We start from the raw sequence: 22100 nt of genomic DNA, 5'->3' as shown, positions 1-22100 counted from the left end.
TTAACATAGAAATACATAGGAAAATGTTTTAAAAATCTTCTTCTCAAGAACCACTGCACTAGAAATGCCAATATTTACACAAAAGCTTGTATATATAGTGAAGATTCTAAATTGTAAAAATCGTGACCCTCGGACCAAAACTGGGGCCCAGGCGGGGTTCAAAGTTTAACATAGAAATACATATGGAAAATGTTTAAAAAATCTTCTTCTCAAGAACCACTGCACCAGAAATGCCAATATTTGCACAAAAGCTTGTATATATAGTGAAGATTCTAAATTGTAAAAATCGTGACCCTCGGACCAAAACTGGGGCCCCAAGCGGGGTTCAAAGTTTAACATAGAAATACATATGGAAAATGTTTTAAAAATCTTCTTCTCAAGAACCACTGCACCAGAAATGCCAATATTTACACAAAAGCTTGTATATATAGTGAAGATTCTAAATTGTAAAAATCGTGACCCTCGGACCAAAACGGGGGCCCCAGGCGGGGTTCAAAGTTTAACATAGAAATACATAGGAAAATGTTTTAAAAATCTTCTTCTCAAGAACCACTGCACCAGAAATGCCAATATTTACACAAAAGCTTGTATGTATAATGAAGATTCTAAATTGTAGAAATCGTGACCCTCAGACCAAAACTGCAGCCCCAGGCGGGGTTCAAAGTTTAACATAGAACTACATATGAAAAATGTTTTAAAAATTTTCTTCTCAAGAACCACTTCACCAAAAATGCCAATACATACACAAAAGGTTGTATATAAAGTGAAGATTGTAAAAATCGTGACCCCCGAACAAAAAGTGGGGCCCCAGTAGGGGTTTAGATTTTAACATATATAGGAAAATGTTTTAAAATCTTCTTCTCCAGAACTATAGTGCAACTGTTTGGGATATTATTATGCATACATGTACATCCTTAAATAATGTAGATTCAAAAAATTGTAACTCCCGGACAATTGATGGGCACCAAGAGGGGTTCAAATTTTAAACATTTTAAAAAACATAAAGGTAAAGTTTAAAAATTTTCTTCTCAAGAACAACAATGTTTTAGTTTGTGGAATTTCTATGCATGCATCTTTCGCTTATGTAGATTCCTAATTGGTAAAATCGTGACCCCCGGACCAATACTGGGGCCCCAAGATGGGGTCAAAGTTTATTATAGAAATATAAAGGTAACATGTTAAAAAATCTTCTTCTCGAAAACTACAATGCTTCAATTTGTGAGATTACTATCATGCATACAACCTTGGATAATGAAGGTTCGACAGTTTTAAAAAAGTGACCCCTGGACTAATACTAGGGACCCAAGATGGGTTAAAAGTTAAATGTAGAAGTACCGGTATACATGGAAAATGTTTAAAAATCTTCTTTTCGAAAACTACAATGCATCAATTTGTCAGATAACTATGTAGGTACCCTCAAATAATGTAGATTCGAAATTATAAAAGCCGTGACCTCAATCTAATACTGGGGCCCCAAGAGGTGTTCACAGTTTAGCATAGAAATATAGAGGGAAAATGTTGAAAAATCTTTTTCTAGGGAACTATAATGCTTCAGCTTGTGAGATAACTATGCAAGCATCCTTAAATAGTGTAGATTCTAAATAATTAAAACTTTAGCACTGGACTAATACTGTGGCCCCAAGAGGGGTTCAAAGTTTAACATAGAAAGATATATTGAAAATGTTTTTAAAAAGTTTTTCTCGAGAACTATAATGCTACAGTTTGTGAGATTACAATGCAAGGATCCTCAAATTGTGTAAACTCTAATGTAGTGGAACCAAGAGTTATCTTTCTTGATGTTCTGTACAGTCTGAGAGTTATTCCTCTTGAAGTGGAACTCTTCTACGTTCAGTTTTTCAGGTTGTGTACGTGCGGTCCCACCGCAGTGCTACACATTTTCATTCCTATGTTACTATTTATGTTGTTCAAGCCAACCATAAACCTCGGACCATAACTGGGTCCCCAGAAAGGGGTTCAATGTTTAAAATAGAAAAAGCATATGCTATGAAATGTAATGTTACAAGGAACTGCTGTTCAGGTGAGCGATGTGGCCCATGGGCCTCTTGTTTGAAATTGCAGGACAATTTTTTAAGGGGGGAGGTGTGTGACAATCACTGTTCATATCGAACACACCCGATTTTATTTTTCCCATAATTCTTTGCAACGTGCTTGGCCGACCCTAACAATAGGCGCTAAGTTATACCCGGCCGAGCTGTCCAGCGATAAAGACGTGCTTAGTGTGTGAAGGGGGTATCGTGTTAGAAGCCTGTGTGGCATGTTTTAGTTTCACAAGTTCAGCATTTGACGCGGACACGGATAGCTGACCGTGGTAAGTATTTATTTAGTTTGGTGTAGTTTATTTGTAAATTTTTGCCTTTTTATTAGTATTACGCAGTCGTCCTATAAAGTCACCTTGACCATTGTTCACTGTAGAGTTACCTGTGTGTTCACTGATGTGTGACTTTAGCGAGAGTGTTTAAATGGAATTCGTCTTTTTCTATAGTACAGTTTTTGCTATTGCTGTATAAAGAAACGGTGATTTAAAGGGCTATTTTCTATGCGTTATTTTATTTTACAATTTATTGTCACTTTTTCCACTTAACTACTTGGGCGGAAGTGCGTCACCGGAAGTCTCAGACGCCATATTGTTTACTGTAAACAAATAACTTAGTTACCATATACTTACAATATTTTGAGATGTTGCCTTTAATATAATACTATTTATACATTATCATAGTTTGATACTATCAGTGAGATACTTATATGATGTATTATACAATATTGTTTTTATTATGGTGTTATGGTGTCACTTGTACACTTATTGTAGTGTCATATTGTTGATGTTGAGAAGATGATGATGTTATGGTGATGTCGATGACTACGATGATGATGATGGTCATGTCGATGATGATGGTGTAGATGATGTCGTTCATGGTGAAGTCGATGACGATGCGATGTTCATGTTGATGACGACGATGATGTTATGGTGATAACGACGATGATGATGGTCATGTCGATGATGATGAAGTAGATGATTATGGTGATGGCGATGATGTCTATTATGATTATGGTGTTGTAGGCGATGATGTTGACAATAGTGTCAATGATTATGATGACGATGGTGATGATGATGATTGTGGTGACGAAACTACTCTAGTTGTGGTTGTCCGTAGTTGGTCCAGGACTACAGCCCCGGAGATTCGGACACTCTTCTAATTTATTTTTGGTCATTTGTATAAACATCATATTTTTTCTTGTTGAGTGAAAGTTGTGTGAGTGTTTGTGTGGTTTAGTGTTTATATTTCTATCTTTTCTTTCTTTCTCTTATTTTTTTTGTTATTAAATTTTGTTAAATTTAAGATGTCTTGTTGTTGTTTGGAGTAGCCTCCGCTCATCCCGTTACAGGGGGAAATTGCTTCTTTTTTTATTTTACAGAATAAACAACATGAAATATATAATTTTGATACTAACTAACCAGGATGCATTTTTTCGCCGTTTAAAGGGAAACATTATTTATTTCCATAAGTTCTCAATGTACAAAAAGATTTTCATATATACAATTTCTTGTAGTTATCTTTGAAATTTACAGTATACATGATAAAGACATCTACTAAACAAAATCAAAGACAAAGAGCTCCATTAATGCTGGAGAGTCCTATAACAGAACAAACTAATACATTGATTCTTGACTTGGAAGGTACATTCCTATAATATTAAAGCACTGAAATTATACATTTATTAAAAAAAGTTAAGTCATTGACAGTATGCATGTGCATGTGATTATTTATCAGGAAATGTGGGAATATTGATATACTGTTATTTCCTGATATTAATGTAAAAAGAAATAATGTCTAACTACTTCAGATTAAAAAAACACATGTATCAAGATAAAACATAAGAAAACGCTTACATTCAGTTTTGGTTTGAACATATTTTATTGTATATAAAATATACAAAGGGTTCGAACACAAGTTTTTGCAACTTACTAGGTTCTCATCACATTCAGTTTTATCATTGATAAGCAAATATCTTTTTTTCCCATCAGAATGCTGGTTGCTTAATTGACAAAATGCATGCTGTGTTTTTATAGCATAACTTTTGAACAAATTCAAAGATCGTGACATTTTTAAGATTTCAATTCTCCCGCCTAATTTATTATTATCATAGATATCTTAAAATCGATAAATCGCAAAAATGAGATAAGAATAATAATCCGATGTCGTCTCTTTTAGTTCATAAAATGTATGCATGCGTTTTAAGTTTCTCCATGACCACTACTTTGAAAATAACAAATTTGATTTAAACGTACCTGTTTAATGGTTTTATTTCCCTTACAAAAATTGTTGACATACTTTGCAGATGTCTCCTTTTGTGGTATATGTGCATGGAATGCATCTTCAACACGCATGAGAGAAATTCAAATTGCGACACAAACTTTAATTTGTAATACCTTTTTGTATGCATTATCATTTATTCTTTAAAAAAAACCACAGCGTACAGTCTTCTTTTATCGTAAAAGTATTTTGTAAAAACTATACATATAAGTGAATGCAACAGAACCGAACGCGTGTATAGTAGATATCTTTTGATAATGTTAATTGATTTAAAAGTCGGTGGTCTTATTCTTATCTTGATAATGTCAGACTCGACCTTCCAATTTAAGACGACTTTGCTTTTCGGTTTATTTAACGTATTGATGTACATTACCAATGATTTAATAATTTTACTTACTCTTAACGACAAATCCATTAAATTGTTAAAAGAAGGATGTAAATATAAACAATAAAATACTTTCATTGAAGATTCATGCGTGTTATAACGGTAGTGATCATCGAAGAAAAAAATACTTAACCTGCTAGGGCGTGTTTTGCTAATTCTATTATTTTATTTATTTATTTTTTGCAATGCTGTCACCTTCATACCGTGCATGAATCACCAGAGAAAGCATTTAATTGTAAGATTCGCGCTTATCATACATACCCAATTTTGCCCCTCCAATTCATAAGAAAAACAGGTGTTTCTATAGAAACATAGCTGAAATCCTCACGATCCATTTCAGACATTAAATCGATCGGTCGAAAAAAAATCATGGGCAGAGATACAAAAAATATGCGCAAAAAGTGAGATTTAGCGCATTTTCAACAAATTTCAATAGGGCCTTCTAAAGAAATTGATACTATATAAATAGTGCCTGTTTGGGAGGGTAACAGTTGAAATTGACACCCCGAGAAAACCATTGTCAACCGACGCGAAGCGGAGGTTGACAATGGTTTTCGAGGGGTGTCAATTTCAACTGTTATCCTCCCAAACAGGCACTATTTATTTTGTTATACTGAATGTCTTTTTTAAAATTTTAAAGAAAATTTTACTGCTTTTATATAGGAATAACGTGAATTCTACAGCGAACCGTACGCGCATAATTTTCGCGCATGTAACATTTTTTAATGTTACCCGTTGCCAAGTGCGTTGCTAACGCTGAGGGTAATAGTAAATATTATTAACTGCGTCTTAACCAATCAGATTTCAGTATTTAACATGAAAGTATAACAACATTCAATACTACACAGGAAATCGGGGTCACTAATTTTTTTTTTTATCTAAGAACAATTTATACAACAGTAAAACTTAATGCAGGAAATTTCATCAAAATAAATAGAGTAGAAATAATAAGAATATTATATTCAAATCTATCATAAAGCCCTTCGGGCTTTATTGGATTTGATCACGCCTCTACCAAAATTATCACCTCATAATACTCAAAGAATGATTCCTTATTCCGTATATAAAAATTCGGCATTCGCGATTCGGTGGAAACTGCTGAATCGCGGAATTAAGTACTCGCGTAAAATGAGGAATCTACAGTATGTCGTCTGAATAATTATTTCCTATCTTTAAAATAAGATTTTTTTTTTATTTGTGATGTAAATATGTTAATATCAATGCACTGTAAAAAAAGGAAAAAAAAAAAGAAAAAAGAAAAAAAAAAGAAGGTGAAACAGACACCTAAAATTAATTGCAAATTAATAGCAAAAAAACATAGCCAATTTGGAGCATTGAGCTAATATCGGGGAAAAATAGAAATACATCTAGTTAATCAAATTTGTGTGCAAATAAAGTATAATAAGAGATGATTCGAAAAAAAGTGAAAATAAATTTTGAAAAAGGTATAAAAACTATACGCGATGAAAATGACGCTTCGTAAATTTTACGCTTTTCAGACGTTATGACGCACCGTCATATGTTTGTGACGTTATTTCTCTGTTTTGTCAAAAATGTCATAAGCACCCTTTTTTCATGGGCGCAATCATATATATTTTGTGTGTTTTGCTTTTTCCAGGAGTTGAAATGGTATATATATATTTGCGAGGCTTTCCGAGCAATACAGATCCATTTCAACGAGGTCGATAAAGCAGATATAAAATCACACAGTTATAAATGTTCTATGTTCATGCATCTCAAACGATTTTTATGTCAAACTTTTGAGACAGTCTCTAAAATGACACGAATCCGTCTATTCTAACATAATGGATGATGCAAAGCATTTCTTTTAAACTTGCGAAACACAATATAGTATGTCTTTTCGGTGATAAATATAGCCGCTTTAATGTAAAATATCACTGAAATAGGCATAAACCTTGAAATAATTCTTTGATCTCTAAATATGTTTTTCTTAGTTTTATTATCTAAATGAAAATATTGAACACTTGAATAGTCACGTTTGTTGGCATGTACAAAGTCGCCGATGCTTTAACAGTTGTTTAGAAAAACCAGCGTTCAGTTTTCGTCACGTCGTCACGTAGGGACTTTTTGATAGTTAATGTAACTAACAGTTTTGTTAACTACATATATATTAACTACATATTATACTCATGTGTTTTCCTTCATTTTTTAAAAAAAAAATCTTCATCGAAGTTAATTTTCAATCAATATCATGTACTTAAAATATTGATGTGGAGTATACAGGTAAATCTTTAAAAAAAAAAACCCGGATAACTGGGGCGTTGAAGCAAGGATCTCCTCAAAAATAGTTCTTACGGGAAGTATTTGACTTACGTCACCCGTTGAGAAAGCAAAGGTTTATCACACAGGTAGTATACACCGCACGTATGGAATAAGTAAATGAAAACAGTCATCCTACCATTAAATTTTTACCGCAAAACAAAATAAAAACGTAAAGAAATTAAATCGTTATTTCGTTATTGCATGTTTGTGATTATCAAATAGAAACAATGTTAAATGACTGACAAAACGTTGATATCTGATTAACTATTTTTGTATTTATAACTTGATTGCTGCATTTTGCACCTACTGAACGTTCGCCTTCTTCGGAAGAGTTTTTGACAGATGTTTCAGATGTTGAATAATACAGAAAAGGTTGATTGTCTTCAACAGCCATTGTATCCGTTACATCTGAATCAAAACGTTATTTATCAATAGATTTAGTGGTTCAATAGAAACGTGGGAACAAAAAGAAAGACAAGCAAACAGATATACAAATGGACAGCCAGAGACTACCGGTATTGAATTGAAAAGTTATTTTCAACATTATGTAAACATTATTTATTCCTGTACATCCTGTGATAAAATTGCAGTGTGCTTTTGTACACGACAATCATGCCGACTGGCAGTCGTCTCCGTAGGAAGGAAAGCGACACGGTACGTTACATCCGGGAAAATAGTATCCTGATAAACATTCTATTTTGGAATAGAAATATAAAAAAAAATGAAAAAGTTCGATTATTGCAATTATTTTGAAAAGCTATCAGATCGTTTCAGTAGCATTATTGTTTTACATATTAATTTTAAATTTTTATTTTAATTCGCTATAATGTAAATTGACTGTATTGATTAGTATATGAGTATTTCCCTTTTTTATAATGACTCTTATTATTACAGATAAAACGTCGAGTAAAAATTTATTTTATAACTGGTCGGAAAATATCAAGAGGTGAGGTCAAATAATCATCATGAAATGAATAATCGATCTCGGTATACGTGTTAAATCGTAAAGAGACCTGTAATCTTTCTAAGGGTAATGTAAACACCTCAAATATCAAGGTAAGATAACGAGTTGCATGCATATAGCAATAAGCAACTGTTTAGTTTTGATAGTTGAACAAAATATGCAGGAAAAGATATTTAAAAGGTATTCTTGGTCGAAAATCCTTATTCATTGAGCAAGGCCAGAATTATACCGGATGAAAAGTAACACACACATACAACTCTACATATTTTCTCTGTTAAGTTTGAAAGAGTATTGTAAAATTGAGATGAAACATACAGAAAGGCTTTTCTATCCAAATAAGGTTAGCAATGACATCTATAGATGGGAAGCTTGTAGATGAAAAAATATGTGTATAAACAAAGCTTTATCGTATCTTTCATAAGACAGTTCAAGCTCAACTAGGAAACACTTCGCAGAAATGCAACATTTCGTCTTTAAAATAAATCAATGAACTCCACAAACATATATCTTATAGTATCTAGTAGTGATGCCTCAATTGTTTCCTTTAAATGATATGTACCAAAATTGCTTAGCTTTGAATATATACATTATGTACATGTGTAAGTGTGTATCTTTTCAATAGATTGTATCTTAATTTGTCAAAAACATTGGTAATGATTTTATAAAATATATTATCTACTTCAATAACTGTTTAAAGATAAGAAAACTTGGGTGCTTTTTAATGTTCATTAAAATCTTTTTCGTTGATGACTATGACTAGTATGAGTTTCAACAATGCCAAAGCTAGAATGATGTGTGCATTAAGTATTCATATTTTAATAGGTTTGTATGGAACACCTGTCGGTATTAATGTAGATAACAAATGTATATTATAATCAAAATACATTCGCCGGTTTAGAATCTTAAAATTTTACAATATTTTTTATATAAAACATTTTTTTTGTTTTAAAAGGAGAGTACGTCATAATATTGAGGTGTCATATACCACCTTAAATTGATACTGGGGGTTCAATTGTTCAATTCTTCTAACCATCAAAATAATTTCATGTGACCTTTTTTAAAAACAAAAAAAATTCAGGAATTGGTATCTATTATATTATCTAAGATTTATCAAAATACCGTCACCCGTTGACAATCAAAATTGATAAACATGTTTTATTCTATGAAACGTGTCATTATATCAGTTAGAAGAAGCAACGAATTTTCATTTTACATATCAGTGTGATATAACAAATAACAAAATCACATGTATTATCATGCAATTCAACGATATTCCTTTTCATATGGAATATCATCTGAAACAGCATTAACTTAATTCAAGACAGACATAGCTTCCTTATTCAAAGGAAGCCATATAAAATCAAGGATTTGTTTAAAATTTTAAGATTACCGATTACCTTCTTATATTTAAGAGGTTCTACGGTGCGACCGTTGAGGCTAGCGCAGCATGTGATCAAATCCTGATCAACAAACATAAAAGTAGCAACGTAACGTAAATGAATTTGAATGCAAAATAAAATGAAAATAAAACATACCTATTGTTTTCAGTAAATTTTCATAATTCAGAAATTAAAAGATTTTTTTTATTTATAAATAAATTTAAATCAGAAACAATGATTTTGAATAATAAAGATTTTAAAAAAAAATGTTCATTGCAGTGTATATCCTCTTTTCTTGCAGCAGACATTTTTCTTAAACTTACATATACAAAGTTGACTTCTCACAGAGTTGCCCTCCTCCCCGTTTAAAAAAATAATTTTTGTTTAGATTTACGTATAAAAAAAATTGCCGATCATATGAGGAAAATGGAGCCCCCCCCCCCCCACCCGCCCTCCTTGGGAGCATGTAATAAATAGAAGTTAAAATAAAGAAACCATTGAGCAGCTAAAGAGCTAAAGGCATACTACTCACTCCCCATTCCTCACCCCAGATTATAATTTTCCTGATTTTGAGAATATTTTTTTTCTTTTTTTGCATGAAAAAATGACAGTAACAAACCGTCAACCATCTCAAAAATCCATAAAACGAAATACAAATTCAAAGCAGAGCAACACGGACCTCTAAATAGATTGAGGTAGGATCAGGTGTCTAGGAGGATTGAGCATCTTATGCTGACCGGTCACACCCGCCGTGTGCTCTTTGACGTAAACGGGAAAAAATCGGAAAAAGTCGTAGACAATTTGGTAATCAATTATGGTCTAACAATTATAATGAAAAACGTCAGTCAGCATGCGACCCAGTGGAAGATTGTATCGACCATAGAACTTACGAAAAGATAACTTCAAGCGAGACTATGAAGATTTTTTGAATGAGGGTGCCACGCCCCTTTTAAAAAACGTTCCTGAAAATTACCGTAAAAATAGTAAATGAAATAAATGTGAACATTCATTCCAATGACACCGAGTTACAACTGTTTCCTATCTCTGAAGAAATTTCCCCATTCGTTAGGTCTGCAAGATTATTGTATTTATATTTCAGCATATTTCATTATATTACAAAAACTAGTTAAAGTAATATCCCCTCACTGTGATGTCAAAGTTCACGTTGGTCAAGTGTCGTCTGTCTTTTTAAAAACTACCCTGAAAAAAAATACGTGACATATACTGTTTTATTTACTTAAAAAGCATGATGTTCTTGAATTTACGCATTGTATCTGTTTCTCAAAAGTTTGACTTTGATTCTCGCTAGAAGGTATCCAGTCTAGTGAGATCGAACGCCATTGATGAATTGCATTGTGGGTCGAAATATACTGACGCCGAAAAATTCTGTCGGATCAATGGGTAAGAAATCCATTATGATGTCACTCGAAAGGACGATAAATCCGTTAGTCTTATGTACGTTATTTCAGCAGTATATTTACAATGCATGTACATAGTCTTTAATTATTTTTATCTTGTTCTCGTGAGAGTGTGAAATAGGAAACCATATTTACAGGGAACTGCTGGTCCGATAAAAACAGGGCATTGCTGGTCTGCGAAACTGACGTCAAAAAATCCGTTGAAACAACGTGCAACTAGTCCGAAGGACCTGGTTCACTTCCCTTAAAAATTGACCCTCTTTCAAATTAGCTAATTTTTTTACAATATCGACTCAAGAACGTGTAGAATAAGAATTTATCAAAATAAATTTAGTTTTGAGGGCGTAATATCACATCGACTGAATCAAGTTCTTTTCTATTCACACACGCCTTGCCGGTAGAGCTCGTTTCGCTGCGCTCGCTATTACGTGTCATGAATCAATTGAAGTGTAGACAGAGAGTGATTTGGTAATCGATACTTTAAATTAGCATAGATATGCAGACAAAAAAGTAATATTCAGGTTGATAAAATAATATTTTTCTTTGTTCTATTATTTTTAAAGCTAAAATAAATTACAAAAAAAGTGGAAGTTTGTTAAAAAAAATAGGCATTAAAAGGCAAACCTTCATTTAGCGGTACATAAATAATTTGATTCTTGGTTTTGAATAAACTTTTAAAAGTTATAAAGTATCACGCATTGTTGTTTTCAGTATTTATAAAGTTTACATCCCGTAATTCATTTGCCTATAAAAACGTTTACATGGCCATTACCATGACATAATTTACTATAATTCAATTTTACAGTTTAGGGTTCATAAAGATATTCACATTGTTTTGATCTCTTAAAATAAAAAGTGATATGTTACAGGCTTTGTCCAAAATCATCGAAATCTTATAAAAATGAAACACTTGAAGAAACACAATATATACAGATGTAATAAGAAACACAATATTCATAACCGACTCGTTTTACCATAACCATTCTTTTTACTTGACACTTAAGACCTCTCACTTGCTTCACATTTACCAATGAAAGGTTTTCCTCTTAAAATTTTGTAACACACAAACAATCCCATCGAAATGAGTTATTTGTGAAAAAAATTGGCATATCAATAATAATCGTTGAACTAAAACACAAATTACATAAAACAGTTTTGAAAATATGAATGTGTCTGATATTCACTAAATTCAAAGCACTGGTAGTGAAATGAGTTATCAAACGGAATGATATATTCATTAGTTTTGCCCTCTAAGATATTTGTCTGACTTTGTAAAGTTATTTCAACTATGTATTTAATGTAAAGTACGTTTCAGGAGTAAAGGACATTGACAGGATGGTTGAAACAGAACTTGGCAAGAACTTTCAACTTATATTATGACCTCATAATAACTAAGGACGAATAATGTGCCTTTCCTCTCTGCTATAGTTATAAGAAAATGTTTATTTTTTTCACATTCGAAATGAGTTGTGAAACCTTTAAGTGCAGTAACAATTCCTTTTGAAATACTTATTGAATATTGTTTCATAAAAACCAAATTCAAAGCGTCATTGAAAAAAAAATCTTGTAACAGAACATTATGTTACATGTTTCTCCTTACCTTCGATAGATAAATTTAAATAATCGCACGATTATCTATACTTTTCGCCCACATGATAACGGGCATTCTTATTGTGGATCCTGCAACATGTTCTTCATCCATTTCTGAGCCATTTTTGCCCCTTATAATTTAATGTCTAAACACAGTTTCTCCTTCCTCGATTGGATGGATGGTGCAAACATTTATACTTTAACAATTGAAAAATTTCACACTGCTCATATAAATTATTCATGCTCTTATAAAGTTATTAACAATGATTTAACTTTAAGAATCCAGTTTTAAAAAAGAATTGTTGTCAGGTTCAAAACAAAAATACTGATTTTCCCTTTTGTTTCATAATCAAAAAGACAAAATGATCATCTACACTGAAAGCACGACATCTACTATGTGCACCTGACGGACCTTTTCATTTTTCAAACTGATTTTGTCTTTAAAATCGTTCAAAATGCTCGGTGTAATTGCACGTTTTAAACTAAAACAATCAAATTACCTCAAGTTTCATCTTGATTTATTCTCCCTATGTCAATTTCCTTATTACCATTATCGAAAGCAAAAACAACTACGTTACACTATTCAATTTGAACGAACACTTTTAAGTATATATTTTCTAGTTATTAATGTCAGAAATAAAATCTTATATCTTTTTATCTTAAAAAGTTTTGACCATAACTTATCTTTATGGAGGTTGGCACCTGAAATATTAGTAATTTCAATCATCAAAAAACGTCTTTGATATAAACATGAGGACCTAACATGTTCATTTTTTTTATTTGTGACCTGTATGTCACATGCGACTTTGAAATATGGGGCCCCAAACAATAATGATAATTTTCCTAACATCATTGCTTAAATTTGACATGGAAGTTGATTAATTGAAGAATTCAAACAAATATTTATAATATGAACTATTATTTAGTGAAGATTTCAATACAGTATGAAGTTGAACACATGTAGTACCTATAAAAGTAATATACAAGTCAGAGTTTAAAAGTCCTTGCTTTATTGATGGCGTCAAATGCCAGTACATAATGAATATAACAGCAAATGCAGAGATTATTACAAATTTTGGAGTAATCAAATTATAACGCAAATAAAAAAAATATATAAAGTTATGCCATCTTTTCAAAACTGTGCATACAAAAAGACAAACATTTAATGTCTTATCTAAAAGTAAAAAAGCAGGAGGCCATAACTCAAATAATTGAGAAATGACATGATATGCTTGTTTTTGGCAAAACTTCGAGTTAATTTTTTCTTGACTTCTATAAAATATAAGCTAAATATGCCAAAATATATTGATAGAAATATCAAAATATTGTTAAAAAAAGTGTTTTTCAGAACAACATGAATATCTAAACAATAAAATGCTTTCTTTGGTTATTCATTCGGGATATGAAGGTAGCGACATTGCAGAAAAAATACAAAAACGGCGTTAGCGGGTTTTGTAAATTTTTTCTGCATTGATCGCTACCTTCATAACCCGATTGAATCATCAAAGAAAGCATTTTATTGTTTATATTAACATCTTTCTTTTAGCTAATTGATAAATTGATTATGAAAAGTATGTAAAATTTACTAAATTACTGTCAATGTACGTAAGTACGTTAGCTAAAAGAAACAACCAAATCGCCTCCTGTGAGACTTTGAGTCTGACATCGTCATGATTATTTCCTGCAGTCCTTGATTTTTTCTAGGTCCCTGTAGGATTGGATCAATCGATAAACAGGGCGTGTCTATATCTGTCCTGTCAGATTCTTATCAGTTTCAGCAGCTGTAGATTTCGACCAATCGATAAACGGGGCGTGTAGATTTCAGTCTGGCTGTTTCTATAGAGCTGTGAATAACTATAGGTTTCCGTAAGAAATAGAGGGAATAATACTTTGTAGATGTAAATATATCATAATACACAACCTACCTGAAAGTTTAGTTTGCGCTAAGAATTAAGAGGCTACAGTAACGGTACTCGATAAGAAGTGACATAAAATAGTAACCCAAAAACGAGGGGATAAATTGCTTAAAAATGTTCTCATAATATATAGTCAGAAATTTTTAATGTAAAATTTTTTTACGTATAATTATTGAAATAAAGTCAGGAACTTTTGAATAAACTATTCAATAGGAATTCATACATAATAGCTTCTTAAAGCGTTATCAAGAAATTCCCCGTGATTTGTGATTGTTTTTATACTATTCATCGTGTCTTTTCTATCTTCTGTTTTGTTGAGGGGAACGCTATGTCACTATCTGATTAAAAGGGCTTCAATAAAATTAGAATGTATTTAATGCCAAAAAAAGATGAGATTTTAGTGGCTTACTTAAAAAAATATAATATTTAACAACGAAGAGTTTGTACCTTGAGAGTAAAATAAAATTAAATGTGGTTATTCATATCGTACAATAAAATGTTTGAATATTTTTTCGAAATTTTACAAACATTCAAATGTATGTAATGAGTATATATCGGTGAAATGATAGATATAACGATACTATTATAGCAATGATAGTTTCTAAATTTATTAATTGATTATTGCATACCTTTTCAATATAGACTTCATTTTGAAACATGCGTTGCAGCTATTGAACTTTATAGGATACACGTATGTGAATTATATTAACTCGCTTACAAAGTGTTTAGAAATTAGACATCTCTTACGCATGTGTAATATTCTATTTTGTTTTTAGAATTAAAAACAACACTTTTTTTTCTTTTCTTTCTTATCATTTATTATACACTTTGAGCAAAATGTGTTTAAAAATAGCTTTAAAATGCAGCATTATTGAAAACAATTTCTTAGACATCAAAATAATATCATTTGATTTTCTTATGTTTTGATCTATAAAAAACTATATTTAGGATATATCTGCCGACAAATATGAATACATCAAATTTAAATACTTGTGATCAACGAACGACAACCAGTATGTCCGTTCGTGTGAGTTTTTCGATTATAACCTTAGTGATATGAAAACTGTTTGTTAGCAACGACACTTCGATGTACGACCCGATGGTACACACAGGCAATTATTTCAAAGAACTGAATTTTTTATTTCTTGTATTGGCACTTTGTTCTTTATTATTGGCCTACAACATGTGAATTGTATTCTATGATAATTTGTATTGTTTACTTTAAGATAAATGACCATGGTGACAAAGAAAACAGCTACCAAAATGCAGATACCGATTAACATTTCTTAATTTCGTAATAGAGGGCGCATAGGTGAATACTTTTCTGGCAGACCTGAAACAACAAAATACATATTATATACATATTTATATTTTTATATGTTTTAAACTTTTTTTTCTATTTGATAAAATGAGAATAAACGCTTTTTAAATTTAATTATTGTACGCTCATAAAAACAAATGTTAACGCTGTAATGTGACTCTCACAAGGTCGGTGTCTTATCGATTATTTTTTCTACAAGTATCATACTTATACTTACGTTTTAACTTAAATGTGCATGTACCTGTTGGATAATAATCCTCCTCTATAGTTATTGACGCATGTTGAATTAGATAGAAAATGAGATGTTTCTTCAACCAGCGTAACACTCGTTGTATCTGAATTAAAACATAAGCAACTGATGCAATCAGACAGACAAACAAACAATAGATAGATAGATAGATAGATAGATAGATAGATAGATAGATAGATAGATAGATAGATAGATAGATAGATAGATAAAATAAGTCAAGATATAAAAAATGGTTGTAAGCATCGTCACTTTGATGAAACGAAGATACAAACATATTCAATCATTTTGAAAAACTAAATTTTCATTTCTTGTCTTGTCATTTTGTTTTAGATAAATGCTCATGATGACAATAAAAGCAGCCATCAAATCACACAGACTGCTCAATATTGCTTTGTAATCATGTGATGAACAGTTTGGCGCCATATCTGATACAACAATGTAATGAACAAAAACAGTTTTATATGTAAGCATAATTAATCAATGTACCACCAGTAGTCTTACTATTTGATAAAAAGAAAATAAACAATTTTGAAATTTCATTTTTTCACTTTTGTACAAATGCCAAAGCTCTTATATGTCAGACACAAATGGTGTCATATCAACAATGTTTACTACACTGATCTTACTAGTATCTACGATTTGATGGAAAATACTTGTTGCACAGTTACCCTCATCTGAAGAGTTCATGTGATAAGTTGAATTAAGTAGAAAATGAAGCGTTTCTTCAACAGGCATACCATTCCTTGTATCTTAATCAAAACAAAAATTACTGGTAAATATTGTGTACGGTACAGTAAAGGCATGTGAACAAACAGATAGATAGATAGATAGATAGATAGATAGATAGATAGATGGATGGATGGATGGATGGATGGATGGATGGATGGATGGATGGATGGATGGATGGATGGATGGATGGATGGATGGATAGATAGATAGATAGATAGATAGATAGATAGATAGATAGATAGATAGATAGATAAATAGATAGATAGATAGATAGATAGATAGATAGATAGATAGATAGATAGATAGATAGATTCAATTGTTTACAGATCATTAAGTTTACTGTTGCGGGTAGTTTTTTTAATTTATCATGATTTAAGTACTTACCTTATTAAAAATGGATTTTCATAGAAATTGACATAAAAAAGAAATACGACTTTAAAAAAACATGGCATTGCAACTTAATACTTTGATATGATGATGTAAACATTTGAATTGCAAATTTCAAAAAAATAGAAATAAAACGGGAAAGGTAAAAAAAAGGCAAGCCAAGCTATATCAACTTATCTAATAAACAGTGTGTACAATTCGAGGAAATAAAACAAAAATGGTGCAGAAATACATTCATATTTACCTATTCCTTGCATCGATGTTTCTATACGATAATATCACCTGATTCAATGTTAAGTTATCCTTGCTTAAGTCACCATAGATTATGTTCACATTTCCAGATTACTTAGTATGTCTTTAAAACATTTTGTTTCATATTTTCAGGTCAACTGTACTTGTATTATAAGAACTAAAAAGTATATAAAGAATATATATTAAAGAACGAAAACAGAATTATACATGAAAACAATGTATCACAACATTATTGTATCAAAATATTAACAAGCAAGATCATGTTGTGAATGTTATAGTTATGATAAATGTAAAAAAATATATTAGCTTGAATATGAATATATCTTCAGATGTTTGTCTGTTGAATAGGTTATAAAACACAATTCATGTGAAAGTCAAGTTGTATCTCACAAAACAAGAACGTACATATATAGCTGATCAAAACATTTTTCTCAAATATAGAAAATACTTTACTGATTTTCCTTATGTATATGACAATATATGATGAATGCATGATTAAAATTATCTATTAATACAAAAAGTAGTGATCCATTTGTATCTTTTTGTTGGCAAAGGTACATGCATACACTTCATTGATTCTCAAAAACTAACAATTTTACAATTGCTTAACTGTAAAAGAGTTTCACGGCTAGGTTAAGGCAACTCAGAGTTTAATGACCGTCAAAATTATAATCAATTTAAAAACTGTTATTTTTATGAAAACAGTGCTGAATAATAATAACAACTGAGATATTATTCTTTTTCGGAATCGACTCAATCTTTGAAGCTGCCGTGTCATGGTATCACGTGACAGTTAAAAATAGACACTTTTTTACTTTAACAAAAAATTAAAAAGTGTAACACTACCAAGAAGTTCATTTGTATGTATGATACAATAATTCGATCGGCAATTAGTTCATCATTATAAGCATTACTGCTAGAATTCAATTGTTAATCGCATAAAATAAATATTGGCATTATTTATCAAAAACCCTTCAATTTCATTGAAAATACTACGTATGTTTCATTCACAGCAATATAGCAAAGGCTTCTAGCAGCACTTTTTAAGTATTTTAGCTCATATACTTTTGATATTTGCCAAATTCATATTTCATGATATTCGGGGTAGTGTTAAACTTTTGCCTTTTTTGTACACACTGACAGAGGAAAGGCCGTTTAAGCAATATAAATGTCTATTCTGCTTACCTCATAACACTCGTTGATAAAACAATATATCGATGCTTGTATTATCCTGATTATATCCTAACCTGACATTCATCGAAATCTTAGGTATCTGTATTAAATAATTTTTATTTCGGCGTTGTTTACACTGCTTTCCGATGATTTGTCTCCCAACATTGTTCTTCTCATATAAACATGCTTGTGACGTCAACAATGATAATTATACCTGATACGTCTGTAGTTTTATTATTTAAACCAGAAATAAGGTTAAAATTGGCATGTTTCTGAGTAAAATATGAAATCACCCTGCTTATCGTGACGTCATATCGATAAGAGGAATGTTTTACTCATTCGATCGCTGAGAGTTGCCTTGTCATACAGTCAGTTCAAGCATATCTTTTACAACATACACCATAGCATAGCATAGCATTGCATTCTCATAGCATATCATTGAAATCTCATAGCATAGCATTGGAATCTCATACCATAGCTTACAATCTCATAGAATCACATTCGTCATATCATATCATAGCATACCATCGCATAGCATACAAATTTTTTTTAACTCGGTTTTAAATGTTTTTATTTGAAAAAAATAAATGTTCACATAATAGACTTTTGGTAAACTTTGCTTCTTATTATTTTACACAGATAGATAGATAGATAGATAGATAGATAGATAGATAGATAGATAGATAGATAGATAGATAGATAGATAGATAGATAGATAGATAGATAGATAGATAGATAGATGCCTCGCTTGTATATAGATAAACACTTTGCAACATATCAACGTAAGCATTACTTAATGGTTCACATCCACTCCTGTTCTTCAGTACACCAACATTCTGACTGACAATTTTGTCCATAGTTTGGCTGGCGACAGGTAAAATTACAGTAAGGTCCATAATATCCTGGTATACAATCTATTGAATGGCAAGTGAAACTAAATCTACGAATATGAAATTAAAATGATTTTTTTAAATCTGTAAATTCTGAGTAGTCACAGCATAAAGCTATGCAAATTTTTCAACTCAAAGGTGACTTAAAACTGGCTAAATGACATATTTCTGCCAGTAAGTCACGATTACAGTTGGCATTCAGTTGACTAAATAGCAGAGCTTCAATTACATACCAGATAAATAAAGCGGTCGTTAAGAAATTGAAGGTTTTATAAGTACTTAAATTGACGGTGACATTAGTTTCTTTACTCACCTTTGAAACCTATCCAATTGTTGATTGAATACGAGATTTAGTAAAGAAATTAACCAAAAGCATACAAGTGAAAAAGTTTTATGCTGATGAAGTGTACCTAATTATCAGCAACAAAACTACTTATTAAAAGTTGTAGTGTTTTGATTTGGAATGGCTTGGATTCTTACCGCTACAATTGTTATCGCTCTTGTTTATCTGGAAATACGGACAGCACATTGGAGGTCTATCAAAGAGTTTCATGATATCATATACTATCATTAGTGTTATAAATATTTTTTTATTGAGTGTGAACAAGAAAAAAATTGTTTGTTATCTAATATCAAATATTGTAAAAAAAAAACATAGATATTGTATTATCTGAAAAAAATAAAGATATCTTACGTGCCACATGTTCTCTCTGCAATCGTTAAAGCCACAAAAATGTATAGGGAAAATATAATAGAAATAAACTCCATGAAAACGATTTTGTGAATTTTTCTCAAATATCAAATGATAACAAGCGTATGTTATTCAATGATTATGTCATTGCACGTAAATTAAAATCTGTGTTTTTAAGCTTTCAATTTATGTCTTTTTAGACAAGGAAGTAAAGTTTTCATTTCCTAAGTTTTATTTATTGGAACATATTTCCTAAAATACATTTTAATTAATGTTGATCACATTATTACCACATATTCGTACCATTCCACAACGACTCCTTAATTCTAAAAATACTTTCATTTCCAGGCACCCAAGTGTACAATTAATTGAAACCATACACATATTTTCTGCGCATGTGAACTGTTATATCACTTCTTCCTGAAATATATTTGATTAAAAATATTTGAATATGGTACATACTAGAGACTATTAGTATTTCTTAACACCTATGTACTACGTCTATAAAATGTTTCAATGGGTTATGGAGAAAAGGGGATAAGCTACCTATAAACGCAAACTTCAGTATAAATTTAAAGTTTAAAGTTAATATTCGATATCTAATTAATTCAGGTTAAATTTAAAACGGATCTGTAATATAGTAAACCGATGTTGACAAGTTTCAAAACAAACCTTTTAAACTCAGGTTTAAATTATTTTTTCATATAAAACATAATTAAGTAAAATTAAAATTGAGATTTCTTCTTGAATCTTTTTCTAGTTGAACACCTCTTAACGTAATTTGTAACTTTAAAATACTTCATATTTTTATTAATCAGGTAAATATTTATGTTTAAACCCATTTTACGTAAAAAAGAATTAATTTTGATTGTAATATGGTAAAAGACATGTCTGTTTTTTTATAATTTGCTTACATTATATATGGAACTAAGAAAGTGGTTTAAATGATAACAGTTGGCAACACTGTTTAGAAGATAAAATACATTGTTAAGCTTTTATGCACGTTTAAAGTTAAAGAAATCCTATTTACTGCAGGAAGGGATAAAAAATATTTCCAACATCTGTGTATTATAGCAAAAAGACACGTTTTTGGATAAAACCAGTTATGTCTCCTTTTTTCGAACCAGAGTATGATCATACCTGGTCATGTTCCTTGATTTAGGGTGGTGATATAATTGAGCAATATATCAAAGGTGTCATTTCCACTTTGCCAGTTACAGATTGCACTAAAATCACAGTTACATGAAATGTTCCTGAAGTCTGCTATAGAAACAATAAAGTAACCCACAGATCTGTATCGTGAAGAAATGACAATAATAAACTGTCAACCATCTCAAAAATCTATAAAACGAAATACAAAATTCAAAGCAGAGCAACACGGACCTCTAAAAAGATATAAGTAGGATCAGGTGCCATGGAGGAGTGAGCATCCCCTGCTGACCGGTCACACCCGCCGTGTGCTCTTTGTCGTAATCGGGGAAAAACGGAAAAGTCCGTAGACAATTATGTGACTATTTATGGTCTAACAATTAGTATGAAAAAAGTCAGTCAACATGCCACCCAGTCGCAGATTGTATTTGCTGACAAGGTCGTTGTATCGACCATAGAACTTACGAAAAGATGACTTCAAACGAGACTGTTGATAATCCTGTTTAATCAACTTGTCAGTAGCTTTGCTAGCCTTAGAAACTGTTCATACGAATAATATGCCCTTGTGTATCGAATTAACTGAGAGACAAAAACACCATATGCAGGTGATGAAAGTATGTTGCTACATAGGTAAGGCAAGTTGACTATAGAAAATTTGAAGTCATTGCGTTTATCATAAAGTTTTGTTGTTAGGTAACCATCAATGTTCATATCAAGTAAAATATCCAAATATGAAACAGATGACGCAGACTCAGAGGTAAAAAAAAGTCTAACATTCAGATGTGTTAAAACAAGCTACGTAGTATTATTTCCATTCATAAAATAACGGATAATTATTTGGATATAGAATTTGTTTTACCAATTTATTCATACAAAGGGAGACGTTGAAACCAATTCAAAGTAAATGATACATACTATTCATTTTTCACAAAGATATCATTTATATAATTGCTTCTTCTTTTATTTAAAATTGGATTGAAACTAGCATT

The 22100-nt window shown here is 31.2% G+C and overlaps 2 long non-coding RNA genes across 2 annotated transcripts; one reads left to right on the top strand and one right to left on the bottom strand.

Annotated features, from left to right (window-relative positions):
• Positions 1 to 2069: 2069 nt before the first annotated feature.
• On the top strand, positions 2070 to 3359 carry LOC136271262 (uncharacterized). The gene is made up of 2 exons (XR_010709173.1): positions 2070 to 2329; positions 2828 to 3359. It is a non-coding gene; the product is annotated as an uncharacterized lncRNA (long non-coding RNA).
• A 15830-nt stretch (positions 3360 to 19189) lies between these two features.
• On the bottom strand, positions 19190 to 20106 carry LOC136271289 (uncharacterized). The gene is made up of 3 exons (XR_010709210.1): positions 19966 to 20106; positions 19752 to 19807; positions 19190 to 19295 (listed from the first exon to the last, which is right to left on the bottom strand). It is a non-coding gene; the product is annotated as an uncharacterized lncRNA (long non-coding RNA).
• Between the last annotated feature and the right edge of the window lie 1994 nt (positions 20107 to 22100).

The sequence above is a fragment of the Magallana gigas genome, chromosome 9, assembly GCF_963853765.1.
Source record: "Magallana gigas chromosome 9, xbMagGiga1.1, whole genome shotgun sequence".
Classification (NCBI taxonomy): domain Eukaryota; kingdom Metazoa; phylum Mollusca; class Bivalvia; order Ostreida; family Ostreidae; genus Magallana; species Magallana gigas.
Note: the sequence above shows the minus strand (reverse complement) of the source record. Positions and strands in the feature narration are given on the sequence as shown.